Source organism: Schistocerca gregaria, chromosome 8, assembly GCF_023897955.1.
Source record: "Schistocerca gregaria isolate iqSchGreg1 chromosome 8, iqSchGreg1.2, whole genome shotgun sequence".
Taxonomy (NCBI): Eukaryota; Metazoa; Arthropoda; class Insecta; order Orthoptera; family Acrididae; genus Schistocerca; species Schistocerca gregaria.
In genome coordinates this window covers 496,530,376-496,545,110 of record NC_064927.1, presented here as the reverse complement: position 1 = coordinate 496,545,110, position 14,735 = coordinate 496,530,376, and positions in this window count along the sequence as shown.

The following is a 14,735-nucleotide window of genomic DNA, read 5'->3' as shown; positions in this document are numbered from 1 at the left end:
TACAGTTAACTGTACGTTCCATGGAACATACAGTAACGTTCGGTAACGATTGGGATATTTAAATTCCGACTTGTGTTGCACCAAGTGCAAGATGTCTTTCTGGTAGTAATAGTATTTGGCTATCAGACTTCATTTTGGTTGCCTTATTTAGTCAGATTCAATATTCTAACTCCTGAATGTTCAGAGGAAGTGATATTGACGATAGAAAATCTAGCTAAAAGTAGGCAGCTGGCTCTACCTGCTCCCCCGGCGCTGAGGGTCGTAAACTCCGTAACGAGAAATCTCCGTCCCTCGCCAGACCACAACTTCCTCCACCTTCACTCTCTACAGCCCCCCCCCCCCACCTTATTCTTGTACGTCTTGTCATAGTGGACTCGACGCGAACTAATAATTTCTACCTTAATACGACTACGTCAGGTCAACCTGATCGCCGAACGCAATGCAGTGGGCAGCAACGCTGAATGACGATTTTTGACATCATGAGTGAATAAATTTAAAAAAAAAACATAAAAGTTCTTATTGGTTTTGCTACTGAGGTACAACTGAAAGAAATTAACATTGACGACTTGAAGGTTGCCCGTCATGAATGACAAGTTTAAGCTTTTAGACATTTTCCCGATTCTCTAATTTGTGAACGCATTGGTAACATATTCTGTGCCCAGTAATCCACGTCTGATATGACAGTGTTTGGCCACACGTTAAGCATAAAATGGGCGACGTTCTTTGTCGAGCAGAGTCGCGCTGCATGCGTGGCCCTTTGTGTGCAGCTCCGAGCTGACACGTTCTTAGTGCAGAAGACAGATCTGCGAACTTGTCTTGGCATTGCTTTCTGTCACTGAGAGATGCAGTATAGCACTGCGCAACTTAGTGTATTAATTAAGTCGATTTCAGGTCTATAAGGAGCCATTACCAATGGTAGGATTCAACACCTTTGTACTGTGAGAAATTCAGTCTCAATTCACGGGGGGCAGAATCGGTTTCTCTATAGTGCATCCCACTGGCAGGCTAGATGAATAAATAGCATTATCACACATTTAACTACTATTGCTATTTTCGTAGGACTCTTGAACTGTTTTTGGGCAAATTCCTTATTATGGTATGGCATAGAATGCTACGTGTTTCGTGTACAAATAATTGTATTCATCCTTGTACTGTGAGTTGTGTTTTGGGTTGACGTAATCATTAAGTTGAATACGATCTCTCCGAATTTATCTACATTTCATTATTTCCTTTACAGCTGTAGGTAATCGGAAAGTTCACTTACTGGTCATCTATCCACAGCGCTCATTTCGGCGTATTGGTGTGAGGCAGCTTCCTAACTGCCCTGGTGCCGTTTTCCGCTTACTACACTACCGGCCATTACAAATACTACACCAAGAAGAAATGCAGATTATAAACGGGTATTCATTGGAAAAATGTATTATACTAGAATTGACATGTGATTACATTTTCACGCAATTTGGGTGCATAGATCCTGAGAAATCAGTATCCAGAACAACCACCTCTGGCCGTAATATCGGCCTTGATACGCCTGGGCATTGAGTCAGAGAGAGCTTGGATGGCGTGTAGAGGTACAGCTGCCCATGCAGCTTCAACACGATACCACAGTTCATCGACAGTAGAGACTGGCGTATTGTGACGACCCAGTTGCTCGTTGCTGCAACATGCGGTCCTGCATTATCCTGCTTAAATGTATTGTTTCGCAGGGATCGAATGAAGGGTGGAGCCACGGGTCGTAACACATCTGAAATGTAACGTCCACTGTTCAAATGGCGTCAATGGGAACAAGAGGTGACCGAAACGTGTAACCAATGGCACCCCATACCATCACGCCGGGTTATACGCCAGTATGGCGGTGACGAATACACGGTTCCAATGTGTAGTCACCGCGATGTCGCCAAACACGGCTGCGACCATCATGCTGCTGTAAACAGAACCTGGATTCATCCGAAAAAATTACGTTTTGCCATTCGTGCACCCAGTCTCGTCGTCGAGTACACCATCGCAGGCGCTCCTGTCTGCGATGCAGCGTGAAGGGTAACCTTAGCCACAGTCTCCGAGCTGATAGTCCATGCTGCTGCAAACGTCGTCGAACTGTTCGTGCAGATGGTTGTTGTCTTTCAAACGTCCCAATCTGTTGACTCAGGGATCGAGACGTGACTGCACGATCCGTTACAGCCGTGCGGATAAGATGCCTGTCATCTCGACTGCTAGTGATACCAGGCCGTTGGGATCCAGCACGGTGTTCCGTATTACCCTCCTGAACCCACCGATTCCATATTTTGCTAACAGTCATTGGATCTCGACCAACGCGAGCAGCAATGTCGCGATACCATAAACCACAATCGCGATAGGCTACAACCCGACCTTTATCAAAGTCGGAAACGGGATGGTACGCATTTCTCCTCCTTACACGAGGCATCACAACAACGTTTCACCAGGTAACGCCGGTCAACTGCTGTTTGTGTATGAGAAATCGGTTGGAAACTTTCCTCATGTCAGCACGTTGTAGGTGTCGCCACCGGCGCTAACGTTGTGTGAATGCTCTGAAAAGCTAATCATTTGCATATCACAGCATCGTCTTCCTGTCGGTTAAATTTCGCGTCTGTAGCACGTCATCTTCGTGGTGTAGCAATTTTAATGGTCAGTAGTGCAGTTTGGAAGAAATTTTTATGATGGAAAGAGCCATGAATTTACAATGTCTTCAGGTGGACAAAATCACTGAGCCAAATATCTTTTCTATGTGACATTTTCCCAACAAACATGTACAATTCTAAAGCATCGGTGCAGCTTTAATGTCAGCTATTAAAATGTTCCTCAGCAAATCTTTGAACCTACAGGGGTCATTTCAGAAGATGTGGCTGTAACCGTAGCGAATAGCAGCTGCCTTTTACGTTTGACACCAGTACCTGTGCAGGTTAGAAGCCACTTGCCAACTTGGCCCGTAATTCTGGACGGAGTCTGCAGAACGGCAGCGGAAGTGCTGCACCAGGTGGAGCGGGGCCACGCCCTCCACTGTGGAAACCACGGTCTCTGCCTCGCCTCATGCAGTAGAGCTCCCTCGTGTGGCAGCCTTCTCTCTATCACCACTCCTGCCCCCACCAACAAACGTTCTCCTTGGACTTATTTTCACTCATGTTGCGTTAAAATTTAAGATCATTCAAAAACGGTTCAAATGGCTCTGAGCACTATGGGACTTCTGAGGTCATGAGTCCCCTAGAACGTAGAACTACCCAAACCTAACTAATCTAAGGACATCAGACACACCCAAGCCCGAGGTAAGGTTCGAACCTGCGACCGTAGCGGTCGCGCGGTTCCAGACTGTAGCGCCCAGAACCGCTCGGCCTCTCCGGAGGCCTTAGATCATTCCTTGGTTCAGAATAATGCAAATGCTAAGTATATACTTTCTTAATCTATAGTAAAACATTCTATTTGGTAATAAACACATTATAAGCGTTTATGGAATAACCTAAAAAGGTTCTATTTGAATTTGCCACTCAGTTTATCCACCAATTTAGTGATGCACGCCCCTCTATGTCTTTCTTAATCTATAGTAAAACATTCTATTTGGTAATAAACACATTATAAGCGTTTATGGAATAACCTAAAAAGGTTCTATTTGAATTTGCCACTCAGTTTATCCACCAATTTAGTGATGCACGCCCCTCTATGTCTTTCTTGGCACCATAAAATACTCGAAGGCGTCCATCCTTATACCGTTCAGCACTATAGCGCCATAATTGATACCAATGAGAAAAATAAGTTATACCAATAGCTATCAGCATGGTTACAATACTCGCGATGGCTCGCTGTGATGCGGCACGAGTCACTTTCAAATTACACTACACCTTCTCAGTGAATGTACGGGAGCATTAAACGCTGAAACACGCAGTATTAATGTTTCACGCTAATGTTTATTTCGAACTGGCTGTTCCCGGCCACCCATTGCTCTACGAAATTATGACTTTGTCCGTTGAGCCCGGGTGGAAGAAAGTTAAGCGCTACCAACACAGTCACCAACAATGTCGGCCCAAACACTGGCAGCAAATCTTTGTTGATGGCTTGCTACTAGAGATGGGCAAACTGAAACACGTAACTGTTTCGTAACAAATGAAACAGTACAATGTAATGTCTCGATACGCTGTTCCGAAACAGTGAAACAGTTTGTGTTTTGTAATCTAATAAACCTACACATTTTATCATCTTGAATGTCTACTGTATAAGTATGTCCATAAAAACACAAATGAGGTTCGAGAGCGCTAATCATATCGTAGAAAGTATGTAACTATCACTTAGGCGTCTTGGCAGTTTCGTATTTCCTGCAGCAAATGCGCTGCTTTCGTGTCGTGTGACATACTTTTCAGTTGGCTGAGGACAGCCATAGCTGAAGACAGACGAACCACCACGAACGGAACTGGAGGTGGGAGCAAACTGCAGAAACAACGGATATGCTAGTGGGATTCCCACATTCTGTTAGCATGGGTAATATACCCATCCTGCTAATTTCGATGCAGACAAAGGGAATCATTGTGGATAATAGGCACAGTGACTATAGACACACAAATAACGTCAAATAATTCGAATAAATAACAAAATATAACAGAAAAAAAATTTGTCTTTCAAGGTGTTTCGAACCGTTACTATAAATTCACCATACTTACCAGCCCTTCCCGTTCACCATTACACTATCAGTGATATGTCAAACAGATTGCTTGCAATTATACCTACATCAAATTTATGTATATGTCTAATAACTATCACTCTACACCTTTTTTTTATTCAAAATGTTGTAGGCTTACTTGCGTTTCTTAATATGATTACTGTACATGAATAGAGAAGCGTATGTTATAAAAAAAGTGTAATGTAACTGAATGATTTTCACATATTTATTGTTTTGAATGTGAATAGTATGCGTTGTTTTATTGTTTGGTTAGTGTTTATAAAGCAGATGTTACGCCATTTCGGAATAGGACTGTCAGGTCAAAACGAAGCTTTATTTTCGGATATCTTAAGCTTCATGCTATTGCTTGTCAAAAAGATTTCGACACTGAAGTGGTTTGTTGTGTTTCAGTACTTGTGGCGAGCCCGAATCTCGCCAGACACAGAGCCGAATGAAACATCACTGTTTAGATACAATTAGTCCTTTCCAAGCACAGGTGGACTGAGACAGCCTTATTTTGAAACAACGATACAGTTTCTGTGTCTGGCTCAAGATTGAACCTGGTCCGTTTATCCGAGATAGGGGCGGAATGAAACACCACTGTTTCGAAACAGTGAACCTCAGCCGTTCCGAAATACTGAAACAGTTCCACGTATTGATACTCTGTATCGAAACATAGAAACAGTGGCCAAGTCTACTTGCTACAACAGTTGTGTGAGGACTGACGTCTGGCCATACATGCCGATTGTGAAAATTTACAATCTGATCTCGTTAAAACGACTCCTCATCTGTGAACAGCATCGCTGAACTAAAATTAGGGTTGACACTTTGTTGGATAAACCATTCGCGAAAGGTTACTCGTGCAGGAAAATCAGCTGCTGATAGTGCCCGCACACGCTGTTAACGGTGTGGATACAGCTGGTCCTCGTGTAACAGTCGCCAGCCATGCGGTCAACATTCAGTGTTGGAGCTGCACGTCTTGTGCTAACACTAGGGTCGTCGTCAGCTGCATGAAGAATTGCCGCCTCCCGTTGCCGTGTCCTCGCCTTCCCACGCCTCTCCCGGTCGTAACAGGCTTAAATGCCCCAAGTTCGATAAGACGACGATCAAAAACGTTTTCCTGTCGGAGCACCTCCGTCCTGCGGTACAAACGTTGAGTGCGAGCGCCATTGCTGTCAGCTAATACGTGCATCAAACAGGCATCTGCCATCTCTGCATTTGTGTACACCGCCATTGCACGAGTCAAGTCTGCGATTAACTCTCTACAGTGGCCCGTGTACTTGCAACGGTCATACTAATTGCTGGAACACTCGATGTTACCTGTAAACAAGCAATGATATACTTCGCACGGCAACAGGCACTAGTAAAACAAGGAACAGGCGGTGCACAACGTAACCATACGTCACCGACAATGCACGTTCCCTATCATTCTAACGTTCTGTTGTTGTGTGTTCCCCAAGATTAACGAGTTGGAGGAAATGAGTTGTAACACGGAAACAAAGCGTTTCCTGACCTTTCTTCATATCATCTACGTGTGAGGAATGTATCCTGCAATTTGACGCCCTGTATAACTACTGTTGCGAATTCTGGCACTAGTGAGAAACGGCCGAAGCAGCGCGTGTGCGGAAGGCGAGTTGGACGGTTCGTAGCAGTTCTGATCCGCCGCGGTACCGAGGCCGTGTTGCTTACGTCGCAGCACTTGACACTGCAGGTCTTACGAGTGCCAACAGCGGGAAGCGACTAGCTATTTCAGACGAGTTTAATAATTCTTGACTGCGTGGTTAAAGCCAGAGCAAGTTCTCGGTAGCAAACGACAAAATTAAGACCTTTGGTGGTGTTGTGTACATAGTTCCGCGTAGTCAGCGCGTACACAACTTTCCCACTAGAGCGCGCCCTGCTAAGCACGCCAGCGCAGGCGCTGTGCTCGTCCGTCTCTGCACTACGAGATGGCGCTGCCTTAGAGACGGACCAAATTCTGCTTCCGCCGATCCGCGTATTAATATGTAACGCTGCTAACGTAGAACCTTTTCTCCTCGTGGATCACACTCGCGCAGTGGTACCTGAACGCTCGAGGTGTTACAATGAGTGTACAGACCTGCGATTAGTCAGTCTGCATTAGTCTGTAGTCAAGTTTCAGTCTGCGCCTAATAAGATTATCATATTCCTGTACATAGCCATGAAGAGATATGTATAGACACTTTGTCAAGTATCATAGATATGTGAGAATAAGATTAACGTACCAAGACCAAAGGAACTTCAGATTGAAACTTCCTGGCAGATTAAAACTGTGTGCCCGACCGAGACTCGAACTCGGGACCTTTGCCTTTCGCGGGCAAGTGCTCTACCAACTGAGCTACCGAAGCAAAGGTCCCGAGTTCGAGTCTCGGTCGGGCACACAGTTTTAATCTGCCAGGAAGTTTCAAATCAGCGCACACTCCGCTGCAGAGTGAAAATCTCATTCTGGGAACTTCAGATTGTCAATTGTAAATAGCATCCAGAATCAAGTTACATAATATCTACGATTTTTATTATTTTAATAAATGTGTGTGAAAATTAATCAAGTTCTGTTTAAAGTTGGTCACCGTCAATCTGCTACTCTAAGCGTGCAAGTGGCACTTCTATCTTATGACCTAGCGGCAGAAGATAAACACGCCACGATAAGACCACGAGACATATTGCTGACACTCGCCTACTTCGGTAGAGCTACAAGTCAAATAATATGATAGTGTGTGTACCGAAGATCTTACAGTACGCACACCACAGGTGGGTACCTCTTCAACTAAATATTGACTTCCCACGGGCGCTGCACGGAGTCCAGCGTTCACGAAGCGTGGCGTGCAGGCCGGCTAGTGTGACGTCACAAGGTCGTTGCACGGCCCCGCGCAGAGTGACGTCAGGTGGTGTGAGGCACCGGCGCCACGTTTTGAAACCGCCGCTCGCTCTGCCCTACAGGCATCAGTCCTGCATCTTTGCATCTTCACATTTAATAACTGTGCAGAGCCCGCCCTCACGCCCTGCGAAGTTGTACCCCTGTTCTCTGTTAAAATTGTTACTATTTTTTGTAATTTCGGCCGCTTCTTTTATAATATACTCCCAATATGCTGTTGTCTGAGCTAAAACTCTCGTCAAGTAATGGATTGGTACTCAGGGGCTCGTGTTGTTAACCAATAAACAGATTGTAATAATCCTTACGAAGTGTATTTTTGTGTAGGCATACACTTTTTAAACTACGGTAAATTAGAGTATCAGTGGTGTTGGTTGGTTGGTTAGAGAATTCCCTCCCTAGGCCCGACAAGACGCCTCCTGAGACGCGGCAAGGTAGGAGTAGGCAAAATGCAACAGGCAATAACAATATTAATGTGCTAATAGTATCGAAGGAAATTGACGGAGATCCAAAATGTGAAATGATTTTGGTGAAGGTCACTGTTAAAGCAGGCTCAGACATGGTAATTGGATGTCTCCATAGGCCCCCTGGCTCAGTAGCTGTTGTGGCTGAGCACCTGAAGGATAATTTGGAAAATATTTCGAGTAGATTTCCCCACCATGTTATAGTTCTGGGTGGAGATTTTAATTTGCCGGATGTAGACTGGGATACTCAAACGTTCATAAGGGGTGGCAGGGACAAAGAACCCAGTGAAAATTTTTTTAAGTGCTTTATCTGAAAACTACCTTGAGCAGTTAAACAGAGAACCGACTCCTGGCGATAACATGTTAGACCTTCTGCTAACAAACAGACCCGAACTATTTGAAACAGTTAACGCAGAACAGGGAATCAGCGATCATAAAGCGGTTACGGCATCGATGATTAAAAAAGGTAGGAAGATTTTTCTGTTTAGCAAAAGTGACAAAAGGCAGATTACAGAGTACCTGACGGCTCAACACAAAAATTTTATCTCGAGGACAGATAGTGTTGAGGATCAGTGGACAAAGTTCAAAACCATGGTACAATATGCGTTAGATGAGTATATGCCAAGCAAGATCGTAAGAGATCGAAAAGAGCCACCGTGGTACAACAGAGTTAGAAAACTGCTGCGGAAGCAAAGGGAACTTCACAGCAAACATAAACATAGCCAAAGCCTTGCAGACAAACAAAAATCACGCGAAGCGAAATGTAGTGTGAGGAGGGCTATGCGAGAGGTGTTCAATGAATTCGAAAGTAAAGTTCTATGTACTGCGTTGGCAGAAAATCCTAAGAAATTTTGGTCTTATGTCAAAGCGGTAGGTGGATCAAAACAAAATGTCCAGACACTCTGTGACCAAAATGGTACTGAAACAGAGGATGACAGACTAAAGGCCGAAATACTAAATGTCTTTTTTCAAAGCTGTTTCACAGAGGAAGACTGCACTGTACGTCCTTCTCTACATCGTCGCACAGATGTCGTAATGCTAGATATCGAAATAGACGACAGAGGGATAGAGAAACAATTAAAATCGCTCAAAAGAGGAAAGGCCACTGGACCTGATCGGATACCAGTTCGACTTTACACAGAGTACGCGAAGGAACTTGCCCCCCTTCTTGCATGGGTCTCTAGAAGTGCGTACCATTCCAAAGGATTGGAAAACGGCACAGGTCATTCCCATTTTCAAGAAGGGACGTCGAACAGATGTGCGGAACTGTAGACGTATATCTCTAACGTCGGTCAGTTGTAGAATTTTGGAACACGTATTATGTTCGAGTATAATGACTTTTCTGGAGACTAGAAATCTACTCTGTAGGAATCAGCATGGGTTTCGAAAAATACGGTCGTGTGAAACCCAGCTCGCGCTATTCGTCCACGAGACTCAGAGGACCATAGACACGGGTTCACAGGTCGATGCCGTGTATCTCGACTTTCGCAAGGCGTTCGATACAGTTCCCCACAGTCGTTTAACGAACAAAGTAAAAGCATATAGACTCTCAGACCAATTGTGTGATTGCATTGAAGAGTTCCTAGATAACAGAACGCAGCATGTCATTCTCAATGGAGAGAAATCTTCCGAAGTAAGAGTGATTTCAGGTGTGCCACATGGGAGTGTCATAGGACCGTTGCTATTCACAATATACATAAGTGACCTTGTGGACGACATCGGAAGTTCACTGGGGCTTTTTGCGGATGATGCTGTGGTGTATCGAGAGGTTGTAACAATGGAAAATTGTACTGAAATGCAGGAGGATCTGCAGCGAATTGACGCATGGTGCAGGGAATGGAAACTGAATCTCAATGTAGACAAGTGTAATGTGCTGCGAATACATAGAAAGATAGGTCACAAATCATTTAGCTACAAAATAGCAGGTCAGCAACTGGAAGCAGTTAATTCCATAAATTATCTGGGAGTACGCATTAGGAGTGATTTAAAATGGAATGATCAAATAAAGTTGATCGTCGGTAAAGCAGATGCCAGACTGAGATTCATTGGAAGAATCCTAAGGAAATGCAATCCGAAAACAAAGGAAGTAGGTTACAGTACGCTTGTTCGCCCACTGCTTGAATACTGCTCAGCAGTGTGAGACCCGTACCAGATAGGGTTGATAGAAGAAATAGAGAGGATCCAACGGAGAGCAGCGTGCTTCGTTACAGGATCATTTAGTAATCGCGAAAGCGTTACGGATATGATAGATAAACTCCAGTGGAAGAGTCGAGCAGTATATTGCTCCCTCCTACGTATATCTCGCGAAGAGACCAAGAGGATAAAATTAGAGAGACTAGAGCCCACACAGAAGCATACCGACAATCCTTTTTTCCACGAACAATACGAGACTGGAATAGAAGGGAGAACCGATAGAGATACTCAAGGTACACTCCGTCTCACACCGTCAGGTGGCTTGCGGAGTTTGGATGTAGATGTAGATTCTAGTGAGAGTCGTTTACAAGATACGGTATTGTGAAAAGTTTCCACACTGACACTTTCTTGTGCCGTTCAAATTGCGTAGTTGCGATGAACCATGTTGTTATGTTTGCTTACATTGTTCTTGGGCGATCCTTGAGTGCACTGCCGCTTGGTAGTCAGCTAGTGTGTGACAGTCCAGGCAGTAGGTCGTGAGTGGATGATGGGATTTACCAGTGCAGAAAAAGCCAAACCTGCTCATGTTGTACGGAGAATGTAGAAAGAATGCAGTTTGTTCTTGTACAGTGTATGAGGCAAGATATCCAAATAGACGTCAACCAACTCGGCAATTATTAACACCTAGACGATGTAACAGAAGGAAAAAGAGACGAAAGAAGAGGGCGAAATTAACTTTCTTGCTGTTGTCGCAGTTGATCCGCACGTTAGGTGAGGCGCAGTCGCACGAGGAAGTGGAATGAGTCATCCAAGTGTGCTACGCATTCCCCATTAACATGGGTTCCACCCCTACGACAACTCTCTCTCTCTCCATCAAGAACTGCATGCAAACGGTTCTCAGAATCATGTTAACCTCTGTACAGGGGCGTTACGACAGGATAATCGATATACATAATGTATCTTGTTCAGTGCTGAAGCCACATTTACCGATTTCGGCCAGGTAAACCGATGAAACATACACTATTCGTCTGGTGACCATCCCCGTTGGCTTCGTCAGGTGCAACGTCAGCGTCCACGGAGTGTAAACGTGTGGTGTGGGATACTGAACCATCCGGTGATCGGCCCGTTGTTCATAGGCGGAACACTGAACGCGCGCAAGTATCGCAATCTCGTAACACACTATTTTCCATGGATGTTGGAAGACGTTCCTCTGAAGACTAGAAGAAACCTGTGGTACCAGCATGATTGCTATCCAACCCGTAGTGTACGAAATACTATACACGTCCTCAGGAATTGGTTCCAAATAGTTGGATTGGACGCAGAGGAGCCGCACCTTGGCCAGTGCATTACCCAGACTTGACGCCTGTAGATTTTCTTCTGTGGTGAAAGCTGAAAGACGCTGTCTACAAAGACATAGCGACTACAAACAGTGATACGCAACGACATGTTACTGCAGCCCTCTCTCACACCTCCGCTGAAATGCTAGCACGTGTGCAGCAGTCGTTCCATATCAGCGTGTATTTACGCAGCGATTGGTCACTTTCAACACATCCTGTGATGGTCAGTTGTCTCGTTACTGGTCAGTATGCAAATGTGTATGCGCTTGTCTTGTTCTTTAGCGTGTCCTGCCACAGGTATTGTACAACTGGCGATGTAGGAACTTTTCAAAACTCGGCATGTCGTAAACGACTCTCACTAGAATCCTGTGCAACAAACACCACCGATACTCTAATTTACCCTACTTTTCGTTTGTTGATGTCAATAGGCATTGTTCCATTTAAAAAAGTGTGTATTTACACAAAAAATACACTTTCTAAATATTACTGCAGTCTGTTGATTGGTTAACAAACAGTACGACCCTCTGACTACCAATCCATCCTGTGCAAACCGCACATTAGTAGCACTTTCCATTTCCGCATTATTTGCGACGCAGGCTTTACGTGATTGACCCTGCGTCTTACAACATTAGCATACAGTTGTAAAACAGGGCTATTAAAAATAAGTACCTCTAATTATGAGGCTTTATTTTATAATAACAACAACAATGAGAGACTGCATAGCAAAATTCGCACACCAAAAATTCAAAACGTCACAGCTGATGAGGGTCGAATTGTAGTTGTCCAATTGAGCTAAAATTTCGCACTTATCTTTTCTTTTTATTAATGGGAACAGAATAGGGGGATGGAAGCTAAGCTATTGAAAACTGGAAAATAAGGCCGCGCTATTGACTATGGTAACGTGATAGTTATATGCGACTTGGCAATGAAGAATACGAGAAAGTGCTGAAAAGTAATGCCCCCTAATTTTGTTTGTGAAAACTCTTAAGGCTTTTTAAATAAAAGAAACCTTACTACAATAACATTTTTCATGTTTATTCTTCACGTCTACATATTATTTCTCAACATAGTCACCATGGCGACGAACATATTTTTCACAACGAGAAACCAGCTCGTTGATGCCGTCACTGTAGAGCGTTTGACTCGGCTGACGGAGCGACAATCTCACCTCTGCCTGCACCGCTTCAGCACTGTCGCAGTGGAGTCCTCGGAGGTGTTCTTAGCGTTCACTGAAATGGGAAAGTCGACCGAGTAGTATGCATGACACGTAAATACATCAGCCGATCTTGAGAATAGAATAAAAAAATCGGAGGCATTACTTTTCACCGCGCTTCGTAATTGAAGAGATCTGAAATTACTTTCGATTGCTGTTCAAGAAACAAGCACGAAAATTTATGTAGTGAAATTACAAATGCTCTCCGTCAAACCATCTTGAACACAACACCACAAATCATAAAAAACTGAAGAAAAGGAACACCCTATAATTACTGATCCCCACAGTAAAATCGACTAGTTCATAAGCAAATACCATACCGAGCGAGGTGGCGCAGTGGCTAACACACTGGACTCGCATTCGGGAGGACGACGGTTCAATCCCACGTCCGACCATCCTGATTGAGGTTTTCCGTGATTTCCCTAAATCGCCGCAGGCAAATGCCGGGATGGTTCCTTTGAAAGGGCACGGCCGACTTCCTTCCCCCTCCTTCCCTAATCCGATGAGACCGATGACCTCGCTGTTTGGTCTCTTCCCCCAAACAACCCAACCCCATAAACAAATACCGTATCTCGTTGTTCTTCAAACGAATGCTGTGCCTCCATGCTTACTGTATGACTAAATCGCAGCTGACGTGTGTGTGTGCGCCGAAGCGAAGCTTACGTGCGAATGCGTCTGACGTGAGGTTGAGACAAACAGCAAGACCTATTCGACACGTGCGCGTATCACGTTGGGGCACTGAGGAGGCGAGGGACGTTTGTATGTGTGAACTGACAACCATAGCGCTGTCCGTCAACCGACGAACGGCAACAGTGCTACCCCACGGTCAATCGGGGTCCTGGCGCCAAGTTTCCGTAGTTTAAAAATTGTGCGTTGTCGACCTACGCATCATCAGTAATTCTGGTCCTACTGGCATCAGCTATCCAGGGTTAAAATGTCGTGACACAATTTTTCTCCACCCTGTATATATTTTGCGATGTGATTTACAACATTACTATTTTCGTATGGAAATATTGTGACAATTTAAATTATATACTTCCTGGAAAAAATTAAATCAAAATTTGAATGTTGAAAAAAATTCTTGATTAGAACTTACGTTGAGTTGGACATCACTGGAAAGATCATAAAAAATGCTGCAAGATTATGTATTTCCCAGCTCTCTAGCTCAATTAGAATCGTTCCTAGAGTGATTTTTAAAATAGCCCATTCACACTTCTTTGGCAGTTCTTTTGAAATTTGCATAGCCAAATTTCAGAAAAGGTTGGAGATTTAAAAAACTCAAATTTGGTATTTTTCGTAGTCCCAGCACCCACCATGACCATACCAAGTCTTAGCAAATTCTAAAATGGTGAGGTGAAATTTTTATTTAGTGGAATGGGTGTACTATGAGTCAAAATACGCAATTTACAGACGTGTTGTTGCAGTATCCAGATGCAGCTAAACAGAATTTGTGTATCTGTGAAAATAAAAAACATGATGTCAAACACTACATTGCCATTGAAGGCCCACTGGCGTTTTGTAGGGTAAGACTGTTAGTCCCAGACCACATGGCAAAGGCAAAACAAGAATTTAACTACACTCCTGGAAATTGAAATAAGAACACCGTGAATTCATTGTCCCAGGAAGGGGAAACTTTATTGACACATTCCTGGGGTCAGATACATCACATGATCACACTAACCGAACCACAGGCACATAGAAACAGGCAACAGAGCACGCACAATGTCGGCACTAGTACAGTGTATATCCACCTTTCGCAGCAATGCAGGCTGCCATTCTCCCATGGAGACGATCGCAGAGATGCTGGATGTAGTCCTGTGGAACGGCTTGCCATGCCATTTCCACCTGGCGCCTCAGTTGGACCAGCGTTCGTGCTGGACGTGCAGACCGCGTGAGACGACGCTTCATCCAGTCCCAAACATGCTCAATGGGGGACAGATCCGGAGATCTTGCTGGCCAAGGTAGTTGACTTACACCTTCTAGAGCACGTTGGGTGGCACGGGATACATGCGGACGTGCATTGTCCTGTTGGAACAGCAAGTTA